The sequence below is a fragment of the Sminthopsis crassicaudata genome, chromosome X (assembly GCF_048593235.1).
Source record: "Sminthopsis crassicaudata isolate SCR6 chromosome X, ASM4859323v1, whole genome shotgun sequence".
In the NCBI taxonomy this organism is placed as follows: domain Eukaryota; kingdom Metazoa; phylum Chordata; class Mammalia; order Dasyuromorphia; family Dasyuridae; genus Sminthopsis; species Sminthopsis crassicaudata.
The window spans coordinates 80,869,060-80,878,854 of record NC_133623.1 but is presented as its reverse complement, the minus strand read 5'-3'; the positions used below and the strand labels follow the sequence as shown (position 1 = coordinate 80,878,854).

At 62.7% G+C, this 9,795-nt stretch overlaps 1 long non-coding RNA gene across 2 annotated transcripts; it reads left to right on the top strand.

Annotated features, from left to right (window-relative positions):
• Nucleotides 1-3,470: 3,470 nt before the first annotated feature.
• Nucleotides 3,471-7,706, top strand: LOC141549187 (uncharacterized). 2 transcript variants are annotated; one of them, XR_012484278.1, is made up of 7 exons: nt 3,471-3,683; nt 4,085-4,183; nt 5,367-5,465; nt 6,060-6,156; nt 6,550-6,621; nt 7,240-7,355; nt 7,639-7,706. It is a non-coding gene; the product is annotated as an uncharacterized LOC141549187 (long non-coding RNA). The 2 variants fall into 2 exon arrangements; XR_012484279.1 differs by lacking the exons at nt 3,471-3,683; nt 4,085-4,183 and adding an exon at nt 4,651-4,854.
• The last annotated feature ends 2,089 nt before the right edge of the window (nt 7,707-9,795 follow it).

The window sequence follows — 9,795 nt, the reverse complement described above, 5'->3', positions numbered from 1 at the left end:
AGGGGGGAGACCCCTGGGGCTCTGGGAAATGGGAGGGGGAAGGTACACGAGGACCGGGGGGCTCCGGCCCAGGGGCCTGTCCTTGGGAGCCCCTCTGAGATCGGCCGGAAGGAAGCAGCTGTGGGGCGGGCTGGGGGCTCCCCGGCTGTCCTGGCCCAGCCGCCTGCCAGGGCTCCCAAGGAGCTCCCCCTCCCCTTCCCGGCTCCCCCCAAGGGCCCCAGTCTCCCCGGCTCCGGGGCAGCCCCGGGAACCCCTCTGCTTTCCCCGCCCCCTCCCCCAAGGGAGAGGAGTTCATCAGACTGGGGGCAAGATGGGCCCCCAAGGTCATCGCCCAGAGAGCTGCCCGCAGTGGGGTCTGAAAGGCCTTAGATGGGAGTGCCTCAGAGGGCAGGTCCTGGTGGGGGATGCAGGGAAAAGGGAGGAGGAATCAGGCCTCTCTCCCCCTGCAGTGGGCTTCCTGGGGAGTGGAGGGGGGGCACGGAACTCCATCATCTGGGCTGTTACAGCCGGGAGCCCGGCCCGGGCCTGCTGACTCCCCGGCCCCTCGGCAGGCCCACAGGAGGGAGGGAAGCCGCCCGGGGGCGCACTCTGCCCTGCTGATCCTCAGGAGGCCGCGGGCCGAGGGGCAAGAAACCGCTGCCCTCCCTGCCTCGGCGCCTTGGCAGTTGGGGCCAAAGGAAGCCGGGCTCAGGCCGGAGGAGCTCAGAGTCCTCTGACTACAACTGCTTCCTGTTGGGGGGTGGGGGGTCACGGAGGATCAGGTAGTGGTTGCTACGCGGGAGGCTGTGGGGGAGGCGCACAGGGAAGGATGCATGGAAGGCTAAGCCTGGGTGGGCCCAACTGGCCGGGATCGGGACTGGGCTGGGCTGGGGGCAAGACTGGCCTGGGACAGCCTGGGCCGGGCCGGGCCGCCCGGGGAGAGCAGGACGACCACTTGCCCTGGGAGGGAGGGAGGCCCCCCATCTCCGGGTAGGGCAGCCTTGGCTCTGCCCTCCCCCAGGGCCCAGGCTCTCTGCAGGGGGTCTGGCCCCCGGGACCCCTGAGAGCCAAGGGGAGGCAATGGCCCCCAGTGCCCCAGCTGCCCTGGTGGGTGGCGCCTGCTCTTTGTCCTCCAGGAGGCCTCCAGTGCGGATCCTGCCCCAAGATCCCCAATGGCAGCTCCAGAAGAGCCTTAGCACAGATCTCCAGTGACAAACTGCCATTCTCCTCCCCAGGTACCAGCGGGGGCGGGGGCGGGGCTGCTTCTCCCCAGAAGCTGTGCTTGGGCCCCTGTTGAAAGGCTCCGCCATGTGTCCCCCTCCCCCCCACTGTGTGCCATGGCTATTTACACACACACACACACACACACACACACACACACACACACACACACACACACATTTTATGTGCACACATATTCACATTCATATGCACGATACACCCCAAGTTGTATATTGTGGATGTAGACATCCAACTTCCTCAGCCAGGAGATAAACCACACATGCATTTCCACACGCCCACAAATACACGCCATGAGAACAATGCCCCCACCACACACAAAGCAGCCCATGGACTCAGACACACCACACAGAAAGGGCACACGCTCTATAAATACACACACAACATGCACACTGCACACACAAGCGCACACACAACACACACTACCCATGTCCAATGCATACCCTCATACACAAATACATCTATCCCATGCACACAGCAGACACACAAATACACACCACACAGAACACACACACATGTACAATGCATACCACAAGTACACACAGCAGACACACAAATACACACCACACAGAACACACACATGTACAATGCATACCACAAGTACACACGGCAGACACAAATACACACCACACAGAATACACACATGTACAATGCATACCACAAGTACACACGGCAGACACACAAATACACACCACACAGAACACACACATGTACAATGCATACCACAAGTACACACGGCAGACACACAAATACACACCGTACACATTACATATTCCACACAGGAGACACACAAGTATACAACAGTCACAAATACTCACATACTACACATTATAGACACACAAACACACGTACGACCCACATAATGGACACGGGAATATACACACCACACACAGATACACATACGGTTTACATAGTAAGCACACAAATAGTCATCACACACAAGTACATCACAATACTCCTGCCACATAAATAGTTAGGCCCCAGACACACCCACCACAGGCACAACCAGCCCAACAGCAGCAGCAGGTGATGGCAAGGGCAGCCATGACCCTGCGAGGGGACCCCGAAGATCCCAACATCACCTGGAGACTTGGCCAGCCAGATGGAAGAACCAAAGATGCTCCTTCTACCCAGAGCCCTTCAGGGACCAAGTAATGGGGACTGTGAAGGGACTGCCATCCACCCTCAGGGCCACTGGCCTTCCCCTGTCTTCCCTCGGCTTCCTCTAGGGTCCTTCTCTCCCCCCTCCAGGCATGGCCAGAAGGCCCCCTCCAAGTCTCCTCCTCGGACAGCTGAGCTGCAGAGGGCCTGAGGCGCCCTCCCACAGCCCTCTCCTCCCATCTTCCCGTGGAACAATGATGCTTTCAGTTTGAGCTTATGCTGCTTTACCTTCTGTCTTCTATAACTAAAACAGCTTTCTTCAACTCAAGAAGAAAAATAAAGGCGTTTTCTGGTGAAATTGCCTTTGGCCTCTAGGATTGTTCTCTCCTTTCCCCACAGCTCGCCCGCCCCCTCCTGTTCCCTGTCCCCTGCCCATCCCTTCCCTGGGCTCTGCCCGCCTAACTCCCTGTCATCTGCTGCGCCTGCCGCCCCTTCCCTTCCCCCGCTTCTGCTCTGTGCCCACGATCCTGTGAGAGACCGCACCCACGGGGCTCAAGGGAATGGACACCCGGGAGATGGAATTTTGGGATGTGGATGATCTAAGGGCCTATTTGGGGTGGGAAGCCCCGGCGTAGCCACTGCCCACACTGGCCCTTCACAGAGAGAGGTGGGAGAGCGCTGGGACGCGAACCGTGGGGATGCGGCTGGGACACGGCCTGATTTGGGCTGGGAAGCCAGGTCCCCGGTCTGGACTCACGGCCCCCACCTTCCAATTCCAAAAAGATAGGGTGCAGACCCTGGGAACTGGGAGGGGGGACGGCACACAGCAAGGGGGCTTCCAGGCCCGGCTTCCTCGCCCCTGAGCAGGGCCGGCCGGCTTCCTCCCCTGTGCCCGCGCCCCTTCCCGTGTGAGTGTTTTGTGGACACCTGGGGCTTCTGCCACCAGAGGTGGCAGGGAATTGTCTGGTCTGGGCCCAGAGATCTGGGTCCTGCTCTGGGGGTGGGGGTGGGGGGCAGCAAGAGGGTGGGGCCGGGCCTGGGGGGGCTGGGCCTGCCCTGCCCATCCCCCTTGACACAACAAGGAGATTCAGGGCCTTTGGGCCACGCCCCGACCTGTGACCTGGTGGGTCACAATGGATGTTGTCATGGCCACATTCTATGGGCCACAGTCCTGGGGCTGAGGCGTCCGGGGCTGCCCAGAGCTGCCCGTGCCCAGCCTGGGTGTCAGCTGGGCCAGCCTCTGCTCCCGCCCGGAGCCAGGGACCAGGCAGCGGGTGGCACGAGTGTCTGTGCCACCTGAGAAAGTGAGGGCCCACTGGCTCCCAGCTGCCAGGGCCTGGCTTCCTGAGCCTCAAGGACTCAAGGTGGGGGGGCTGAGACATGGGGCATGGGGGGGCAGGAGGGCTTGGGGGGCCTCCTAAACTCTTCAGTGAGGGGAGGGTCCCAGGTGGGGATGCTGGGAAGGCCCTTGGGAGACTGGGAAGGCCCTTGGGAGGCTGGGAAGGCCCCTGGGAGGCTGGGAAGGCAGCCCTGCTGAGACAGCCTGGGCCAGGCCGGGCCACACGGGGAGAGCAGGACGACCACTTGCCCTGGGAGGGAGGGAGGCCCCCCATCTCCGGGTAGGGCAGCCTTGGCTCTGCCCTCCCCCAGGGCCCAGGCTCTCTGCAGAGGGTCTGGCCCCCGGGACCCCTGAGAGCCAAGGCGAGGAAATGGCCCCCAGTGCCCCAGCTGCCCTGGTGGGTGGCGCCTGCTCTTTGTCCTCCAGGAGGCCTCCAGTGCGGATCCTGCCCCAAGATCCCCAATGGCAGCTCCAGAAGAGCCTTAGCACAGATCTCCAGTGACAAACTGCCATTCTCCTCCCCAGGTACCAGCAGGGGGCGGTATTGGGGCTGATTTGGGCTGGGAAGCCCTGGCTCCCTGCTCTGGGCCCACGGCCCCCACCTTCCAATTTCCCAGAAATAAGGTGTAAACCCTTGGAGCTCTGGGAACTGGGAGGGGGGACGGCACACAGCAGAGGGGCTTCCAGGCCCGGCTTCCTCGCCCTTGACCAGGGCCGGCCGGCTTCCTCCCCTGTGCCCGCGCCCCTTCCCCTGTGAGTGTTTTGTGGACACCTGGGGCTTCTGCCACCGGAGGTGGCAGGGAATTGTCTGCTCTGGGCCCAGAGATCTGGGTCCTGCTCTGGGGGTGGGGGGTGGAGCAAGAGGGTGGGGGGGGGGCTGGGCCTGCCCTGCCCATCCCCCTTGACACAACAAGGAGATTCAGGGCTGTTGGGCCACACCCAGACCTGTGACCTGGTGGGTCATAATGGATGATGTCATGGCCACATTCTATGGGCCACAGTCCTGGGGCTGAGGAGTCCGGGGCTGCCCAGAGCTGCCCGTGCCCAGCCTGGGTGTCAGCTGGGCCAGCCTCTGCTCCCGCCCGGAGCTAGGGACCAGGCAGCGGGTGGCACGAGTGTCTGTGCCACCTGAGAAAGTGAGGGCCCACTGGCTCCCAGCTGCCAGGGCCTGGCTTCCTGAGCCTCAAGGACTCAAGGTGGGGGGGCTGAGACATGGGGCATGGGCGGGCAGGAGGGCTTGGGGGGCCTCCTAAACTCTTCAGTGAGCGGGCCCTGCACTGGTCCTGATGCCCCTTCCCCCAGTGTCATGGAGGCCCAGGCTGGAGCTGCTACCTGACAGGCTGCTGGGGGGGGGACCCAGGTGGGGATGCTGGGAAGGCCCTTGGGAGGCTGGGAAGGCCCTTGGGACGCTGGGAAGGCCCTTGGGAGGCTGGGAAGGCCCTTGGGAGGCTGGGAAGGCAGCCCTGCTGAGACAGCCTGGGCCGGGCCGCACGGGGAGAGCAGGACGACCACTTGCCCTGGGAGGGAGGGAGGCCCCCCATCTCCGGGTAGGGCAGCCTTGGCTCTGCCCTCCCCCAGGGCGCAGGCTCTCTGCAGGGGGTCTGGCCCCTGGGACCCCTGAGAGCCCTGAGAGACCCCTCAGGGAGGAGGCAATGGCCCCCAGTGCCCCAGCTGCCCTGGTGGGTGGCGCCTGCTCTTTGTCCTCCAGGAGGCCTCCAGTGCGGATCCTGCCCCAAGATCCCCAATGGCAGCTCCAGAAGAGCCTTAGCACAGATCTCCAGTGACAAACTGCCATTCTCCTCCCCAGGTACCAGCGGGGGCGGCGGGGGCGGGGCTGCTTCTCCCCAGAAGCCACACTGACACATAGGGACACACACCACACAAGTGTTCACAAACTGAACAAAAACCCACATCTAACACTCAGACAAAAAAGGCCACAAACCACACACACACCATACCCACCAACCTCTCACACCGCACAAACACACCAACCTCTCACACCGCACAAACACACAAACCACACACACACTGTACAAACACACCAACCTCTCACACTGTACACAGAAACCACACACACTGTACAAACACACAAACCACACACACACTGTACATACTCAGCACACAACTGCACAGACACACCAGCCACACAGAGGCCCAGACACTCACACACACACACACTCACAGACACACACACACACACACACACTCAACAGACACACATACACACACACACACACACACACAAATTCACTCCCCACACAAATGCCCATGGCACACAGTTCCAGACCCAGCTCTTTCCCTGGGGTCTGAAGCCCCATCACTGGGACCGGCGTGTGGGGGTGGGTGCCAGGGCTCAGGACCCCCGCCTGGCACTCTTCCCACGCACCCCTGCTCATGACAGACACATCAGAAGTTGCCCTCTCCCCGAGGGCCCCCATCAGGGCCACCATCTGTGAGGAAGGAGAACCATTGATGCCGCTCAGGAAGAAATGATCAAGGTAGGAAGCGTTGCCCAAAGCCTGCCCTCCGCCCCGTGCCCCTCCGAGGGTGCCCGGTCCCCTTGGCCCGGAGCCGGCCTCCCCCCGCTCCCCCGGGGAGACGACCCGCACGGGGGGCGGGGGGCCGGCAGCCAGTCCCTCCCAAAGGGGCCTTCCAAAGGGTCGTCCCCCACAAGGGCAGGGGGGCTTCCCTCGTCTGCTTTGCAGAGGAGGGGGCCGAGCTCACGAGGGCCGACTGGCCGGGGAGGCCGCCCCCGGCTTGGGGGTGGGGAGCCCGCTTAATGGAGTGCAGGCCTTCTGGTGCCCAGTGCGTGGGGGTGTTCCGGCCCCCCGTGGGGCTGTGAGGGGTTCCAGAGCCTTCGTGACCGAGGCGCTCTCTCCTTCTCCCCCCAGGAATGAGAATTTCTCCGCTCTCTCAAATGCCGGGGCAGGACTGGCGCTGAGCTGCAGCTTTCTTCTTTCCTGGTGGGTGACATGGAGCGAGCCTCTCCCTCCCTGCAGGGGCTCCCCTTGTGCCCTCCCTAGAATGGGGCTGCCATCCGGGTAGCCGGGTGCCGGGCACCGCCCCGCCAGGGTGGCTGTGCGCGCCCGGAGACGCCAAGGAGCACCGCCAGTGGGGGCTGCCCGCGCGGCGTGACGGCTCTCCTGAGAAGCCGCCCCACGGCCCATGGGCCTGCCCTGAGAGTAGGCCGCCCAGCCTCCCGGGCTGGGTGCCCCGTGGGAGGGAGAGCCCCGGCCAATGCCCTCATTTCCCTGGGGTGCCCGAGCTCCCCCCTTGCGGGTCGGCCCCCAGCTCCTTCCCTGACCCTGGGCATCGGGCAGCGGCTGTGGCCTCCAGCCCCTGGAGGCCCTTCCCCCCGGGGCCTGGCCAGGGACCTTTCCTGGGGAGCAGAGGGAAGCCAGAGAGAACTCTGAATCAATGGGCCATTCCCAGCATTCCCTAGGGCCTGTCCAGCCCCTCCCCCCGGGGTCTGCCTCCCCCGGGCACAGGGCTCCCAGAGGGGCGCCCCCCCCTTCAGGGCACACACACAGCCCCAAGGCAGCCAGGCCTTGCTCCTCACAAGGGGCCCTGGGGGCGGCTAGGGTGTGTTCCAGGACAAGAGGCAGAAGCAGCACCTCTCGTGGGGCGCCAGGACGGCGGGTCAGCTGCAGCATGGACCGGTAGGACCGAGCCCGACTGCTGCCCGCTCAGACCCTGAGTAAGTGGGGCCCGGTCTGGCTGGGCTGGCCAGGGCGGGGGGGGGGGGCAGGGCAGGGGGGCCTCCTCTGCCTGCCCTCCCCCCCAGACAAGTTCTAGCCAGGACTAGAGTGGCGCCTCCAGGTGTGCTGGCCGCCCGGGCCAGAGGGCAGAGGGGAGGGCCCGGTCCCTCGGCACTCTGGGTCCCCCGGGCCCCTTTGGGTGCTGCCCGCCACCGGCCGCTTCCGGACCCCGGAGCCCCCTCCCTCTGCCGGCCAGCCGCTGACTGCTGTCCTTGTCTCCAGGTGCCGGCTCGGGCGGCCTGCCTCCCTGAGGCGTGATGCATCTGGTCAATAAACACGCCTCTGAGGAACCCGGGGGTGCCGAGAGGGTTCTTGCGCTCTGCAGGGGGAGGGGGGGACATGACCTTGGCCCAGCAGGGAGCTGGCCCCGCTGACCTTTCCACGGCCTGGACACCTCTGGAAGGGGGCCTGAATTATTACTCAGGGGGCCTGAATTATTACTCAGGGAGGGGGGCCTGGATTATGACTTGGGGGGAATCTGAATTATTACTCTGCAGAGGGTACCTCAATTATGACTTGGGGGGGCATGAATTATTATTTGGGGTTCTGAAGTATTACTGGGAGGGCCTGAATTATTACTCGGGGGGGGTCCTGAATAATTATTTTGGAGAGGGGGCCTGAATTATTACTGTGGAGGAGTGCCTGGATTATTACTCATGGGGTCTGAATTATTACTCTGGAGGGGGGCCTGGATTATTACTCAGGGGGCCTGAATTATGACTCAGGGGTGTCTGGATTATGACTTGGGGGCCCTGAATTATGACTCAGGGGTTTCTGGATTATGACTTGGGGGCCCTGAATTATGACTCAGGGGGGCCTGAATTGTTATTGGGGGGAGCTAAATTATCACTCGGGAGAGGGGGACCTGAATTATGACTCCGTTGGGGGGGGCCTGAATTATGACTCCAGAGAAGTGCCTGGATTATGACTCTGGGGGCCTGGATTATTACTCTGCGTGAGCCTGGATTATGACTTGGGGGGGGCCTGAATTATTACTCTACAGAGGGGACCTGAATTATGACTTAGGGGGGCATGAATTATTACTTGGGGTTCTGAACTATTACTGGGAGGGCCTGAATTATTACTCGGGGGTGGGGTCCTGAATTATTACTCTGGAGAGGGGGCCTGGATTATTACTCTGGAGGCGGGCCTGGATTATTACTCAGGGGTGGGGTCCTGAATTATTACTCTGGAGAGGGGGCCTGGATTATTACTCTGGAGGGGGGCCTGGATTATTACTCTGGAGGCCTGGATTATTACTTGGGGGGGTCTGGATTTTGACTTGGGGGGTCTGAATTATGACTCAGGGGGGCCTGAATTATTATTGGGGTGAGCTAAATTATCACTCAGGAGAGGGGGACCTGAATTATGACTTCGTTGGGGGGGGGCCTGAATTATGACTCCAGAGAAGTGCCTGGATTATGACTCTGGGGGCCTGGATTATTACTCTGCGTGAGCCTGGATTATGACTTGGGGGGGGCCTGAATTATTACTCTACAGAGGGGACCTGAATTATGACTTAGGGGGGCATGAATTATTACTTGGGCTTCTGAACTATTCCTGGGAGGGCCTGAATTATTACTCTGGAGGCCTGGATTATTACTCAGGGGCCTGAATTATTACTCTGGAGGTGGGCCTGGATTATTACTCTGGAGGGGGGCCTGGATTATTACTCTGGAGGCCTGGATTATTACTCTGGAGGTGGGCCTGGATTATTATTCTGGGGCCTGAATGATTACTGTGGATTGGGGCCCTGAGGTGTGACTCTTCTTGCTCCTCCCCCTTCTTGGCGGGGGGAGAGTGTAGGCCCGGGCCTGGGGGTGCCCAGGGCTCTCCCTCCACCAGAGCCTTTGGCTCTAGGCCACTGTTGCTGGCCGCCCCGGTCCCGCAGCCTTCCCGGGGCCTTTCCCGCTGGCTGTGGCCACCGGTCCCCGGCAGGCCAGCCCAGTGGCCGCTGCCAAGGCGCAGCGTCCCTCCCGCGGAGGCTCCTTCGTCCCCCCGGGCTCCCTGGCCGGCCCGGCAGTGCTTGGGGAACTTCTCTCCCTCCCGGCCCCTGGGTGGGCCGAGCCTGGGCTGCTGCCTGTTTCCTTGGGGTCGCTGGAGCCCCTTTGGCGCTGTCCGCCAGGGGCCAGAGCCGCGCACCCTTCCTTTCGGGGAGCACCTGCAGCCCCCTGGGCCGGACCCGCCCCTGGGGAAGGGTGAGGCGCTGCCTCTGGCACTCCGTCTTGGGGGGGCTGCCCCCCCCAGGAATACCCCTTCTCTCCTTCCCTGGCGTACGTTCTGGGCGCCGGGGGCGTTGGGGAGCGCCCCTTTTCCTTCTCTGGCTCCCCTGGGCCGGGGGAGGCGGCCACCAGATCCCCTGGCCGCCTCAGGGCGACT